The sequence below is a fragment of the Misgurnus anguillicaudatus genome, chromosome 22 (assembly GCF_027580225.2).
Source record: "Misgurnus anguillicaudatus chromosome 22, ASM2758022v2, whole genome shotgun sequence".
Classification (NCBI taxonomy): domain Eukaryota; kingdom Metazoa; phylum Chordata; class Actinopteri; order Cypriniformes; family Cobitidae; genus Misgurnus; species Misgurnus anguillicaudatus.
Window position 1 is genome coordinate 16,602,417 of NC_073358.2, and position 15,351 is coordinate 16,617,767.

The following is a 15,351-nucleotide window of genomic DNA, read 5'->3' on the forward strand; positions in this document are numbered from 1 at the left end:
TTAATCACTGCACAAGACCCAGAGCTGATCATGACACTTCACATTTTAGACTTTGCATGTTCTACATAAAGAAGGAATTCTTTAAAAATGAATGAATTTATAATAACCCTAAAAATGAAAGCATTAAAAACACTGTGATGTAGTAAGTGCTGAAAGTACCATGTGACACTATGAATATAATCACAAATAATGGAGACTGTTACACAAGACTTAGATGCAACTTTAATTACAATACAACATTCGGTACACCAGGGGATTTTAAATTGTGTGTCAGGAGGACCTACTTGTCCGTCACACAGTAGGTTAAGGTGTGTTGCACACCGTAATGATGCAACAACAGTTTGGCCAAATTAATAATTAACAATGACAATGGTTTTGAAATATACCATAAAATATTTGGTATTGCAAATAAACTTATATTTACTTTACATTATGAAATATTATGAAAATAAAATGACTCCACTGAAAGAGAACAAATGTGTTTTACCCCATTAAAAATGTATATTTAAAAATATTTTAGTGGGTCTAGAATAGATTACAGTTGTCTAATAGGTTTTGAAATGAGAAGTTTGGAAACCCCAGCTTTACACAATACTAGTCTCAATTAAAGTTAAAGGAATAGTCTACCCTTTTGCCATATTAAACTATGTTATTACCTCAACTTAGACGAATTAATACATATCTATTGTTTTTTAATGCGTGCACTGTACATCGCGTCGTGAATGTGTTAGCATTTAGCCTAGCCCCATTCATTCCTATGGTACCAAACAGGGAAGCCACCAAACACTTCCGTGTTTTCCCTATTTTAAGACTGTTACATGAGGAGTTATACCAGTTAGTATGGTGCCACAAAATAAAACTTTTTTGTTACCTTAGGAATGAATGGGGCTAGGCTAAATGCTAACACATTCACAACGCGCTGTACGGTGCACGCATTGAAAAAAGATAGGTATGTATTAATTCATCTAGGTTGAGGTAATAACATAGTTTAATATGGCAAAAGGGTAGACTATTCCTTTAATATTAAGCTGTAATATAACTGAAATAAATACCATTTGCAATTGACAGACATTAAATTGAACTGATGGCAGATGAGGTATGGGGATGATGCTGGGCCAGAGTTGAATCTGTGCATCTTAGTAGATCAGGGTGGTTCATCCTTAAGTGCTGCATTAAAAAGAGAAAGGATCTAAAAAGAAAAGAAATTAAATATTTCTCCCAAATCAACATTGGACTATCAACACCAAATTAATAATAATGCAATTACATGCAAACAAACCTGTCAAGCGTCAATATATAACAGATACTACACACCTGTGTCCAATACATCAAGATTCTCACAACATTTTAGGGCTAGCTTATTACCACAGTTCTGGCTATTCTTCATATTCTGTGTGGTGGTTAGTTTGCAACAGTGACAAAAATGAACTTTTCATTAACATTACAATTTGTTCACTTAAGCTGACTTCCAAGAGCACAGTTATCTAACACAGTCTACTGTAAGTTTTTTTTTAACATTAAATATAGATTAATTTTTTTGAGAGAGATACAAAGGACAAATGTCTCTGCTTGGTGCCTTCATCCGTGTGACCAATCAATTGTTGTGTTAAAGGAATAGTCTACTCATTTTCAATATTAAAATATGTTATTACCTTAACTAAGAATTGTTGATACATCCCTCTATCATCTGTGTGCGTGCACGTAAGCGCTGGAGCGCGCTGCGACGCTTCGATAGCATTTAGCTTAGCCCCATTCATTCAATGCTACCAATCAGAGATAAAGTTAGAAGTGACCAAACACATCAACGTTTTTCCTATTTAAGACGAGTAGTTATACGAGCAAGTTTGGTGGTACAAAATAAAACGTAGCGCTTTTCTAAGCGGATTTAAAAGAGGAACTATATTTTATGGCGTAATAGCACTTATGGGAGTACTTCGACTCGGCGCAGTAACACCCTCCCTCTCCCATTATGAGAGTGAGAAGGGGAGCGGACTTTTCAGGCGAATCGAAGTACTCCCAAAAGTGCTATTACGCCATAAAATATAGTTCCTCTTTTAAATTGCACCCAAAGAAAAACCAAAATATTAAAAACATGACAGATCAAAATCTTCATTTAAACCCAAAGGGGACTAGCCTGGTAATACCATTCTCTGCTACTTTGCTTGAGCGGAAGTACAAAGTCTGATGTAGTCAGGCTAAAAGGGGACATGGTCTTTAAATAAAACACCCAAAATGCCCCTCTTTTTAAGAGTTTTCAATATCTCCACCACAGTAAGAATTCTTTCTTTCTCAATACTTAAACATTAAAGGTCACGTTTTTCCTGATCCCATTTTTCAAACTTTAGTTAGTGTGTAATGTTGCTGTAATAGCATAAATAATACCTGTAAATGATAAAGCTCAAAGTTCACTGCCAGCCAGGCGATGTATTTTCTTTAACAGAATCCCCCTTCCAATACAGCGAACGGCCGGTTTGTACTACAGCCCTCTACTTCCCGGTTGAATGACGTCAAAGCAAGTGTGTTTGACTAAACTCCGTCCTGGCTAAGATAAGCTGCTATTGAATCACAACACACTAAACAAGCTACACATGCGGTGAAAAATACCGCATGTGAAACATGTACACATGTTATATTGCGCACTGTAAACACAATCAAATCTTCAAAAAACACAGGAAAAACAGGACCTTTAAAGTTGTTCAGTATTATGGTTGTAATCAAGAAAATGACAATGCAATTTTATTTAAAGATCATATCCCCTTTGGGCAGATTTTAATCTTTCATGCCATGAAGGCAATAACGCCGAAACATCTGCCCTTGTATTGTTTGATTAGAAAAACAGGTCTAAGCACCTAAAGCTGGGAGAGCATGGTGAGGGTGTTGATTGAACTAGATCTATTGACCCCTAGATAAAATAATTGATAAAAATAATGTTTTTTTCTTATCTGTCCTGTCCTATTTTGTACTGCAAAATAAACAAAAGCAAGTGACCATAGTATAAAGAGGATAAACTATGGGTAATAAGGTATTTAGCAAGGCTTACATTTAAAAAATTTTGTTTTATCTCATAGACTATGTTTACACTGTCAGTTTAAATCTGATTTTTGTGTATATACAATTTGAATGACTGACTGTACACACTGTGTATGACAACTCTTCGTGTTTGATTTGTGTGACCTGAGGCGCATTATCTTTTATCCAAAATAGCTGCATTGGTTTTTAGCAATGACGTTGCGTTGATGTGTTTGAAATAAATGTGCTTGAGTTCATGCAGCAACAACCAGTTTTCATAAATGAAAAATAAAATATTGTCTTTTTATCCAATTCATCCGAGAAATCATTTGGTAATTAAAATAATGTACCCTAAAAAACCTTTCATTAGTAAGACCGCATTCATTACTTTACTAAATATGGGAAGAGACTCACAGGTGGAGGTAGAAGTTTGGTCTGCACTTTCCATAGCTGGTGCACAGGGATTGTGGTAGGCTAGTGACACAATTGAAGAAGACTAGTTAAAAATCTGCTTTACAACAGAGGTTGAATTAAGCTTTTTCATTTTGACAGATAAGGCTGTAACAAACCTGTCATAATCAATTAGGACTAAAATTAGGGATGCACGATATATCGGCCGACATATCGTTATTGGCCGATAACTGCTCATTTTTATTATATTATCGGTTATCGGTCTGATAGCACAATTAGGCAGATAAATGAAAGCCGATAAATTATGGATTATTTTGGTTTGTTGAACCACTTCACTTGCTCATTGCTGGCCATGTGGAGTTTTGATTGGTGCTTTCTGTGACATAGCACGAAGATGACACATGTCTTAAGAAGAGTATGCTAGTCTAGCGCAAAGACAAGATGTCCGCAGTCTGGGAGTTTTTAATTGTGAAATTAATAGGAATATTTATCGGCCTATATATATCGGTTATCGGCCCCTAACTATAAAGAGTTATCGGTATCGGCCAAAATTTCCATATCGGTGCATCACTAACTAAAATATCAACAAAACACTTAGAAAATGAACAAAACCAACTATCTGAATCTGTCTGAACTCTAACATTGAGGTCTGGATAGACAAAGTGAGTGTTTATCTGTGTAAAAGTCAGACCAACATTGAAGACTGATGCAGTTGTCATTAAGGCTGATTTTGTCAGACCTACCCCAATGCCTCTACACAAGTAGGCTATGCGGCACTTTTCATTTACACGTTTGCGTTGTTGTTCGCATCGATGTGCATTTACACGTGCAGAACGCTAGTAGCCAATGTCCATAGGCATTTACCAATGTAAAATACAACATCAAGGCAAAAGCTGAAAAAAAATAAAAAGTGGCAGAAAAAACCCTTGTTGGGGGCCAATCACACCAAATGCGTTTTAAAGACGTGGAAACACAAGGTGCACCTTTATTTGGTCACTTTATAAAAAACAGTGCAGTGCAGCGCAGCTTTTTATATTGCTAGGCAACCACCGAGGCAGCTGTCCTGTCAATCAAATATCTAAGCGTAAGCGCTCTTTTGCTCTTAACTGTCATATAAGCAGAAACTTTAAAAAGAGGACTCTTGCACTGACTTTGATCGAAGGTGAGAGGTGCATAAACACACAGGAGACAGTAAGTAACTGAAGTATGTTTGTTAATAACTGTAAACATCGGTCCTACAACGGAAGGCCTGCCTCTCCCCATATTCAATTGGACAATGGAAAGACACAAATGACGTCGGGTGCTTTTCTGCCCTTAGCGCTCCTTCAAAAACGCATGTTGCAGTAGGGGGCAAAAATGCAAGGCGTTCAGTGCCATTAACAACGCACATAACGCTCAATGCTGCAGTTAAAAAAGATTTACCTCAAAGTAAAGACAACTGGATCTGAAGCGTAATGATGGTCTTCAGAAGGCCTCTCATGGTGGTCTTGATTCAGAGGTTTGAGAAGACTACCAAGCACCAGAGCCAGCTAACAGGTGGACCAAACATCAAGCCAGAATTCTGCATGAGTCAGGTAAGCAGAATAAAAGACGCTGTAAATAAACAATAATAAAAGATGGTCATTAATGACTTAATGCTTTTATATTCATGTTAATGCTTTGAAAATTATCTTATTTCTTTCAGAATTTATGTCTTTTGATATTATTGCCTAATGCAACAAATGGAAAAAAGCATACTTTATGACAACCTTAGCAGCAGAACACCATGACTTTCTCCTGGGTAGACGAGAAAAAAAAGTTTGGTATCAACACCCATCTAACAATTAAGGTAAAAGATAAAGTTTTATGATCCCTGCATTCAGGTTAGAGTATGGGGTAAGTTGACCGTTCTATGGGTGTTTCTCAAATGCAAGGTTGCATCCTATGGAGGCTGCGTCCATCTTAGACCTGTCCTTCTGAGATTTCGAGGTTAGAATCCACCTCAAAAGCCAGAATGAGATGGTTTAGTTTGATGTCCAAGGCACTGTCATAATGGTTTCCGCCCCAGTGGTCATGGCATGAAAACTTTAAAGAGAGAAGTTGAAAATTAGCAATGCATCACCAAAAAAAAAATCCAATACTGTAGTACAGTGAATAAAAGTCATGTATCAACAGTCTTTACAACATGGACAGTTAAACCTTTTGTAATTTAATTAAAACAACAAAAGAGAAAACAAACAAGCAGATTGAGATGTCCTTTAACGATGCTTGAAGACGTGGCAGCCGAGACATGCAGCATTCTAGGACGCAGCCTTATTAAAAATAAAAAAAAAATGGACGCAGCCTTATTTATTTTTATTTTATATATGTATAATGTACCCCCTGACTGAACTTGTATTTCTTATTATTTAAAAAAATATATTAAAAATATTTTTAAAAGAACGCAGCTGTGCGTTTGAGAAACGACCGGAAACGACTTATATGTCGCGAGGCCTTCACGTGACCACAGTATTTACCAGAAGACCGTTATTTGCTCGAGTTCCCTCAACTTTTTTGTCGCAAATAACATTATTAATAACCTGTAAATAATAAAATTTGTACACATTACGTTCCTTTTCACGTTGTAATAGTATGTTTTTGGTTTAATAGTCGGCTTTAAGTTAGTTTTTCTGTCAGCTTGATCGTCAAAATCTTGGTAAGTAACTTATAGCTTGTCATTCCTGGTTTTAATTGTTAGAAATACGAATTTAAGAACAGATATAACTGATATAACTGAAACAATTAATAAATACAATTATTCAACCACTCCAATAGAACAACGTTAACGGTTTTGAGTGGTTTTTAGGAAAAGGTCTGACTGAAATGAACGTAATCCGTATAAGGGCCACTTTAACGTAACATTACAGGGCGGGAAAGGTTTGAGGCATTTAATAACTCTATTAAACTGGCTGGTTTATCCACACCAGTGCGTAACATGTAAAGTTAACGTTACAACGTGGCTTTGGGACTTTGCAGCGACCTGAATAGCATTGCATTGATAAACGTTAATAAGCTTTTAATAGCGTATAGAACATTAATATAAGACGATGATTCTGTAGATCGACTAACTTACATCCATGCATTACATATTAACTTACCTTGACACTGAAACTGCCGTCAGCACTGTTGCTTCACCCGTTGGAACATCCTACAAGTTTAAGGAAGTTAAAAATCGAGTTGGAAAAGAACAAAAATCGTTACACGGGACCCAGAAGCTGCAAAAACCGATTGAGGTTACACTCTATTGAATGATCCCAACGTTGAGTGCAGGCAGCCCACACATCTCTCAGATGTGTTTGACTTCATGCCGATCTACTCGCAAACCGATCGTGACATCAAGTACCGCGAGTTCAAACCTTTTCCGGGGCTTTCCCAAACTCTCGCGGTACTTGATGTCATACCACGTGCTGTCTGCGCATCTCGGTGTTAAGTCAAACACACCTGAATGTATTTGTTGGCTGCACTCCCTTGCGCTCAGTGATGTAGGTGTAACGAAATAAATGTATTAAATTGATATTATATAAATAAATATTGTTATAAAAAATCTTTATAAAATGATTAGCTGTCATTAATAAATTAATATTTGATTTGAAACATCAGTATACGTAAATTTCCCTCAAGTTATGAAATGCCTAAATAAGATCAAAATGGTGAAAATACAACAATGTATATTTGACCAATTTAGCATTTATTAACTTTTGCCTTTTTAAATTGACTTCAGAAAGTTATCTACAGCCACACATCCACTGTATACCAAGTTATGATGATCAATTATGAGAATGCAAAATGATTTATAGATCAGTAAACAATCAACAAAAAGGTAATGTCTTAATTAATATATTTTTGCTTTTGTTACTTATTCATGTATTTGAATTACATCATTCAAAATCAAATGTTAATAATTATAGGGTTTCAACTTGTTGCAGCTTTACAAAAAATGTAGAATTTGTAGGAGCATGGACAACTGAGTAACAAAGTCATATTATGCAGATGGGTGCTCATGGTGGCCTCCAAATAAATACATGGACAGGCTGCTAAAGAGGGTCAGGATGATGGAGATGCAAGAGCCAAAGACAGCACGGACCAAACACCAGGCCAGAATTCTGCATGAGTCAGGTAAGCAGAATCAGTTACACTGTATAAAATCATTAATTAATAGACAGTACAATTAATAACACATTATTTTTCATAGCTGTAAAAAACAAAATAATGAAACAGTACCTGCATTTTAGTTTCCAGCCTTTTTCACAAAGTTGCCGACAACTGGAAGAATGTCCCAAATTGCAAAAAGAAATTCAGTAAGTCCTTATTAAAGAGACAGTTTAAAAGGTAAAACGGCTTCATTTAACTTCAAAAATACCCCTAAATCCTTAAAGAACACGCCCACATTTTGGGAATTTAGCTTATTCACCATATCCCCCAGAGTTAGATAAGTCCATACATACCTTTCTCATCCCTGTGCGTGCTGTAACTCTGTCTGATGCAGCCCCCGCTAGCTTAGCTTAGCACAAAGACTGGAAGTGAATGGCTCCATCTAGCATACGGCTTCCAAACATGACAAAATAACGCAAACATTTTCCTATTATGTGTTGTGATTTGTATAGTCAAATTCACTACCAGTCTTTTGTTCTAAGCTAAGCTAGCGGGGGCTGCGTCAGACAGAGTTACAGCATGCACGGATATGAGAATGGTATGTATGGACTTATCTAACTATGGGGGATACTGTGAATAAGCTAAATTCCCAAAATGTGGGCATGTTCCTTTAAAAATCAGCACCCCTAGTTAATTTGGATGCTAAAACCTAAGGCAGGTTCAAGCCTAGGATTTAGTGTGTTTATTTGTTAATGTAAAAAATGCAGCTAACCAATCCCAGCTCCAGTGGGCAGGTTAAAGAGTATTTTTTATATGAGACAGAAAACAGAAACACATTTTTAATGGCATTTAAAGACAACATACCACACTCTAAAAAATTATGTGTTGGATTTACTTAAAATATATATGCACCATTTTTGCATCACACTTTTAAGTATTCCCAACTTTGATAGTTTTACTCAAAATTAACAAGAAAACCTGGGTTTTATTTACTTAAAATTTTAAGTAAAGAATGATGATGATGAACTCAAATATTTAAGTTCATATGACACATATTTTCTTGTTTATTTTAAGTAAAATTATTCCAGGTTGGGATTACTTGGGGAGTGTGCTGCAAAGATGGTGCATATATATTTTAAGTAAATCCAACACATATTTTAGAGTGAAGTTGGAGCAATTTAGTATACCCAATTAAGCTAATCTGCATGTTTTGGACTGCGAGAGTGTACACAGAAAGGTCTCCTGAACAAAGTCTTTGTATGACTTAGCTCTTGCTTGAATCAGAGACCTTTTTGCTGTGAGGAAACAATGATGCGCGCTAACCCACTGTGTTGCCCTCTACACTGAGCACACACTTCTCAATCATGGTAACAATGAACAAACATCATTTTTTCAAAATAACTCTAAATACAACATATAACTAACATTAACAACATATCAACATAAATAAACCCAGCAAACATTAAAACAGTCATCTTTTTTAGTAAATATTAACCAAAGAAGTGAACGTGTCGCAATGCATGCTGGGAACTATTCAGACCATTGTTTTTTTAAATTGCTTGTTCAGATTACTCAATTTGGCAAGTCGGGTAAACAAATTGGACAAAAACTTAAAACTCCAGTCAACAAATGATATTTGTTAGCAGGATGATTATGCTTTTTTCATTCAGTGAACACAAAATATTGAACTGATGCCCTTCAACAAGAAAAACTTTGTTTTTTGTTAAAAGAACATTTTGAAGTTGGAAAATGGCTACGACAGATGTCAATTTTTGGCTGGAAAGGCATCATGGGAAATCACGTGGCTCTATAGTTACTTAAAATGTTATGCTAGATTTACTTAATTTTGATGCAATTGTTATAGTAGTTAGCATTACTTATGTTTTTTCATTTTATTTTTGGATACATTTAAGTTCACCTGGTAACTTAAATGTTTGTGTTACACATACTAAATATGTTAAGTAGAGGTTGAAAAGTTATAAATACTAAGTTTTTTGTGTTTAATCCAATTACTTTCATAAGTTATGGTTGTTCAGCCAACAAATTGTTTTTTAGAGTGCACTTCATAAAACTACATTTTCTGTTTAATCCATAGATTGAGTAATTTTCACTCTAGAGACCCTGGGGTGACCACCAAGGACGAATGAAAAGTAAGTGACCTACAAAACAAAAAACATTAATATTTTACGACTGTTTCAAGATAAGTACTCTGCATATCTATAGCAATATGCAGATTCTTGAGTAAGAATTTCTCTCAGACAATATAGACTCAGATGGCTTCATGGTTGACCATATTTGAAGTTTAACAATTTCTATCATGTTAAAGTTCTCACACAAAAATCGCTAGTCTAAGAATTCTACAAGAAACCTTGTTCCCCACAAAGGCTTGATGGGTTGTGCAACTTACCTGCTTCCCTTTACAGCTCCAGTGAGTGTCTCTAAGGTAGATCCTAATGTAGATGGATGGAATGTTGATCCGCCTAACATGCAAGGTAAAAGAGCATTTAATAGCATAGTGGATAAACAAATAGCTTTTTTTCATTTTCACAGCATTTTCAAAAACAACATAACACTTGCTATTACATTGTTATATATTACATGACAATGTCTAACTTTGATCCATACAAAACAGATTTTCTGTACCGAGAACTTTGGATGACCATCAAGACAGTAAGTTTTCAAAAATCTGACCTCAATTTTAGTAACCATTTAAGGATTGTTTTTCTTTTAGTTGATTTAAATAATACCTTAAAGTCCTCCGTTCATCTTCGGAAACACTGTTTAAGATATTTTAGATGTAGTTCGAGAGCTTGCTGACCCTCCATTAAAAATGTATGTACGATATACTGTTCATGTCCAGTTAGGTAATAAAAACATCATCAAAGTAGTTCATGTGACATCAGTGGGTCAGTTAGAATTTGTTGAAGCATCAAAAATACATTTAGGTCCAAAAATAATGACTTAATTCGGCATTGTCTTCTCTTTCATGTCTGTTGTGAACCGTGTGCATGACACTGCTGCCGTACGACGCTGCTGGCGTGTTATCTGGTGCACCCAAGCTTTTTTTCGTTTACAGTCTGAGGGAGACCCTGTAAACAAAATCTTCGCAAACAATCTTCGCAAACAAAATCTTCGCAAACATTTCTGAGGATAACACGTCAGCAGCGCAATTGTGCACGCGCATTCGCAACAGACCCGGAAGAGAAGACAATGCTGAATAAATAGTTATTTTTGGACCAAAATGTATTAATGATGCTTCAACAAATTCTAACTGACCCACTGATGTCACATAAACTACTTTGATGATGTTTTAATAAACTTTCTGGAAATTAGACAGTATACAGCACATACATTTTTTGGAGGGTCAGAAAGCTCTCGGACTAAATCTAAAACATCTTACACTGTGTTCCGAAGATGAACGGAGGTCTTACAAGTTTGGAACAACATGAGGGTGAGTCATTAATTACATTATTTTCATTTTTGAGTGAACTATCCCTTTAAATGGAAAACACCACCGCTTTCCAAAATGTTACTATGTTTTTACCTTAGACGAATTTATACATACCCATCTTTTTTCAATGCGTGCACTTAATCTTTGTACAGCGTGTTGTGAATGTGTTAGCATTTAGCCTAGCCCCATTCATTCCTTAGGATCCAAACAGGGATGAATTTAGAAGCCACCCAATCCTTTCTATTTTCCCTATTTAAAGACTCTTACATAAGTAGTTACACGAGTAAGTATGGTGGCACAAAATAAAACGTGGCAATTTTTTAAGCGGTTAAAAATGAGAACTATATTGTATGGCAAAAGAGCACTAAGTTTGCAGCACTTCGACCTCGGCGCACAGTAACATCATCACTCCTGATTACTTCACCTCTCGCTCAAACTCAAAAGAGGGGGAGTAGTCAGGAGTGATGATGTTACTGCGCTCTGAGGAATGAATGGGGCTAGGCTAAATGCTAACACATTCACGACGCGCTGTACAAATATTAAGTGCATGCATTGATAAAAGATAGGGATGTATTAATTTATCTACGTTGAGGTAAGAACATAGTAAAATATTGAAAAACTGTGGTGTTTTCCTTTAAAAGCAGCACCCCTATTTATTTTGGGTGCTAAAAATATTTGCCACAGACAGTTTAAGGCCTTATGCTGCATTTACACCGCCAACAACCTAGTCACTGTGTGTCAGCCATTTCTTTTAATGAGTTTATCAGAAGGCGTTCCCAATTCTGGTTGTCCTAGTAAAAACTACAAACAAATGAGTAACAATCCTCTCAGTAAATGACAAAAGAGTGATGACACGAACTTCACTGCTTCACTCTCATTGGTAGTTGCTCCCAAAAGTCCTTCATCAAGTTGAACTTTCCTCAACGTTGTGGCATAGCTGGACATGCCCACTTCCTGTTGTCGATGGTCACAGTTGCTCATGTTGCTGAATGGGGCAAAGCTTCCATTGGAATGAACGAGATTGTGTTGCTAGTCGCTGGCGGTGTACAAGCAGCATACGTGTGTGTCTTTAAAAATATATCAAATGCAAATTACCTGATCTAACATTCCCAGCTACAGAGGGCATCCTTTATTCAGTCCCTAATGCAGATGGTTGGAGTGTTGATCCACCTAACATGAGGGATAAAAGAGCGCTTGTTAGCATAATGAGAAAGAAAACAGAAACACATTATTAGTGGCATTTAAAGACATAACTTAACACTTGTTAATACTACATTTTCTGTTCAATCCATAGATCACTCGTTTTGAGTCCTGAGACCCTGGGGTGACCACCGTGAACAAATACAGAGTAAGTTACCTAAAAAAAACATTAATAATATTTATTTATAAAAAGTTCTTATAAAAAAGCATCATCATTTACTCAGATGAAGTGTTACCTTACCAACATGTTCAAGGAAGGTGCAGGTCTGATGATCCATCCAACATTAAAAAAAAAAAACAGTAAATTTATACTTAGTTACATCTGTTGTAAAACAGACAAATGCAGTTATAAGAATTTTACCTAAACTACACACCTATTTGATTCTTAAGTTTAAATAAATCAAAATAATGCATTTAATAGTAAAAGCATTTTAAAAGCTACACTCCTAATTCCTTTATCTTTGCTATTGCAGCTGCAAAAAGGCAGTCTTGACGGTTCTAGGATGAATGCAAATAAAGACTGACCACCTGACTTCAGCGGTCCAGTCTCTTGTGGGAAGCAGCTGTTTGTTACCCCAAATACGGATGAAGAGTGACGAAGAGGATGATGACTTTTTTTCTCAAACATCATCTGAAGATCTTGACAGGCTGGAGACAAAATGAACAGACTGAGGGTTTATACAAAGAATCTTACTCAGCCAATATTAAAGATAAGATATTTTTACAAAATGTTATTTTCATTGTTTAGGATGATTTTATGTAGAAAACAATACATCACAAAAAAGACTTTAGCTGGGTTTACACAGGCAGTGCCTTACACACACACTAACCACAATTATAAACGCAACACTAACACAGATTTAGACAGATTTGTGAATAATATTTGAGAGAAATAGGCCTTTTGGGGACATAGAAAATATTTAAGTTCAGCTCATGAAATGAAAAATGGGGGCAACATTTTTTTTAACAAGTGCAATACAAATATCAACCATAATACTGATCGTTTTAAAAAAAAGTAAGTCACTATATCTTTCTAGAATCTTACACAAGACTCAGTTACATGAACGATCAAAATAAATTAACGTCAGACAGGTGGGCGAAATAATAATATTAAAGCATGAATAACTGTTATCAACCCAATTTCAATGTATTATTTAAATGATCCCACACCAAACAGTTTATTATTTGAATGCATTATTACTACATACCTTAAGCATGTGTTCCACGCCTTTCTTCTTCTTGGCGTTGCGAGGTCAAGCGGATGTTGTTATGTAGAATCACGACCTTGACGTAAAGACGCACATCCGTAATTTATTTAACAATGATAACACTTTCGGGAAATTTTATCTTCTAGATCCTAATTAAAGCTATAAAGAAAGAGCAGCCTATCACGATTATTTCCTGGTAAGTTTTTGAAATGTTTTATTTTAGAATGGAGATTAATAAAGCAGACGCGGAAAGGTTTTGATTATTTTAAATATGTTTATATGTTGTTGTTTTCGCATACTGTCATGTAAAAAATATATTTAAAGATAAATGAATGAAAGATTTCATTGTTTAATTTGAATAAATGTGTTTTATAAAATCAACAACTGCCTGTTTTAAGATCAATTGAAAATGCTGTTTTAATTACTTAATATCGATGACACAGCTTGCATGTGTAGATGTGTGTAGAAATAATTTGCTGTAGTTTAGGGCAGTTCAATTTGTTAATGAGGGATCTTGTAATCTTACAAACATCTGGGAAAGAGCGGCTTACCGTCTTTCTAAGCTCTTCTAAAGATCTGGGAAAGAGCGGCTCCGCATCTTTTAAAGCTCTGCTAAAGATCTGTGAAAGAGCGGCTCCGCATCTTTTAAAGCTCTTCTAAAGATCTGTGAAAGAGCGGCTTGCCGTTCTAACATCTTGTAAAGATCTGGGAAACGGCGGCTCGCCATCGTTCTAAATCACATACATCTTGTAAAGATCTGCTGGGTGTCTTGCAAACAGCTGGGTCGGACGTCTCGGCGACGCCTTCCAGATGAGCAAACGCCCTAAATAATACGTCTTCCAGACGAAAAACAAGACATCGCGCAGACATCTCCGCGACGTACGTGTGCTATCTGGGTAGTTGTTAACTTCTAATATTAGCTTAAGTAAAAGTTTTGTCATTCAGGGTAATGTTTTGTCATTCGGTGTAATGCAAATTGTATGTTACACCACAGTGTCATCCTGAATGATAGTGTCACTGTTTAGATAACATTTTTAGCATTTTATTTCTATTTCAGATAAATGAGGGATGTTTAGCACAAAAAAATATATCAAACTTTATCAATATTAATGTTTTAATGTATTTTTGTCGTTTTGGCACTGATTTCTTTTAGATGCCCACAAACAAAGAGAAAGTTTCTAGGCACTGGCAGAAAGTTAATGCAGACCCAGTAGCTAGGGCAATGCATTTAGCAAGGAGACGAGAAAAGTATTGAGGAGTGCAATTAAAAATAATAGGGCTGGGTTTAAAAGATAGATTTCTCGATTTTAATCAATTCTAATTTTGAAGAAACAATAGTGATTTGTAAATCACAATAATCAATCTTTCAGTCTATGCTGTTTTCAGATGATGTTAATCAATATCAAATTGATTTGAAATTGAATCAAATCGTGAAATTTGTGTCCAAGCCTAGCCCTACAGAATAATAGTTTACTGCTGTTTTTAGATAGAGACTCCACCCTACCTATACCACAAGTTAAAGGGATAGTTCACCCAAAAATGAAAATTTGGTCATTATTCACTCACTCTCATGTTGGTAAAAACCTGTATGATTTTTTTTGTTCTGATAAACACAAAGGAAGATATTTTGAGTAATGTTTGTAACCAAACCGTTCGTGGACCCCATTTACTTCCATAGTATTATTGTTAGTATCATAGTATGGGGTCCGCGGAAGGTTTGGTTGCGGGCATTTCTCAAAATGTCTTCCTTCCATTTATGCGGGTTTGAAACAACACGAGGGTGAGTGGATGATGGCAGAATTTTCATTTTTGGGTGAACTATCCCTTTAAGAGAGGCCACTGAGGGGATTCTCCGCCCATAATACAAATCCTGATAACATGTCATTTATGTTGCCAAACAGAAAGTATTTTTAATTAATAACACGTTTTATATAGATCTGTCAATAATTTTATGTCAATAAT

General features: G+C 35.8%; 4 long non-coding RNA genes across 11 annotated transcripts; 1 reads left to right on the plus strand and 3 right to left on the minus strand.

The window, feature by feature from the left end:
- Positions 1-3,154: 3,154 nt before the first annotated feature.
- On the minus strand, positions 3,155-6,625 carry LOC129440708 (uncharacterized). Its single transcript, XR_012365242.1, has 4 exons — positions 6,537-6,625; positions 5,158-5,484; positions 4,843-5,013; positions 3,155-3,483 (listed from the first exon to the last, which is right to left on the minus strand). It is a non-coding gene; the product is annotated as an uncharacterized lncRNA (long non-coding RNA).
- Positions 6,626-7,105: 480 nt separating this feature from the next.
- LOC141358805 (uncharacterized) lies at positions 7,106-7,728 on the minus strand. Its single transcript, XR_012365243.1, has 2 exons — positions 7,660-7,728; positions 7,106-7,541 (listed from the first exon to the last, which is right to left on the minus strand). It is a non-coding gene; the product is annotated as an uncharacterized lncRNA (long non-coding RNA).
- Positions 7,436-13,402, plus strand: LOC129440709 (uncharacterized). The gene is made up of 6 exons (XR_008643216.2): positions 7,436-7,554; positions 9,626-9,680; positions 9,954-10,022; positions 10,163-10,200; positions 12,276-12,329; positions 12,655-13,402. It is a non-coding gene; the product is annotated as an uncharacterized lncRNA (long non-coding RNA).
- LOC141358806 (uncharacterized) lies at positions 9,584-14,077 on the minus strand. Of its 8 annotated transcripts, XR_012365248.1 has the most exons (8): positions 13,941-14,077; positions 13,390-13,465; positions 12,707-12,829; positions 12,423-12,447; positions 12,256-12,338; positions 12,077-12,151; positions 9,938-10,010; positions 9,584-9,689 (listed from the first exon to the last, which is right to left on the minus strand). It is a non-coding gene; the product is annotated as an uncharacterized lncRNA (long non-coding RNA). The 8 variants fall into 8 exon arrangements; XR_012365247.1 differs by lacking the exon at positions 13,941-14,077 and having other exon boundaries at positions 12,710-12,829; positions 13,390-13,530; XR_012365246.1 differs by lacking the exon at positions 13,941-14,077 and having other exon boundaries at positions 12,241-12,338; positions 12,710-12,829; positions 13,390-13,530.
- Positions 14,078-15,351: the final 1,274 nt, after the last annotated feature.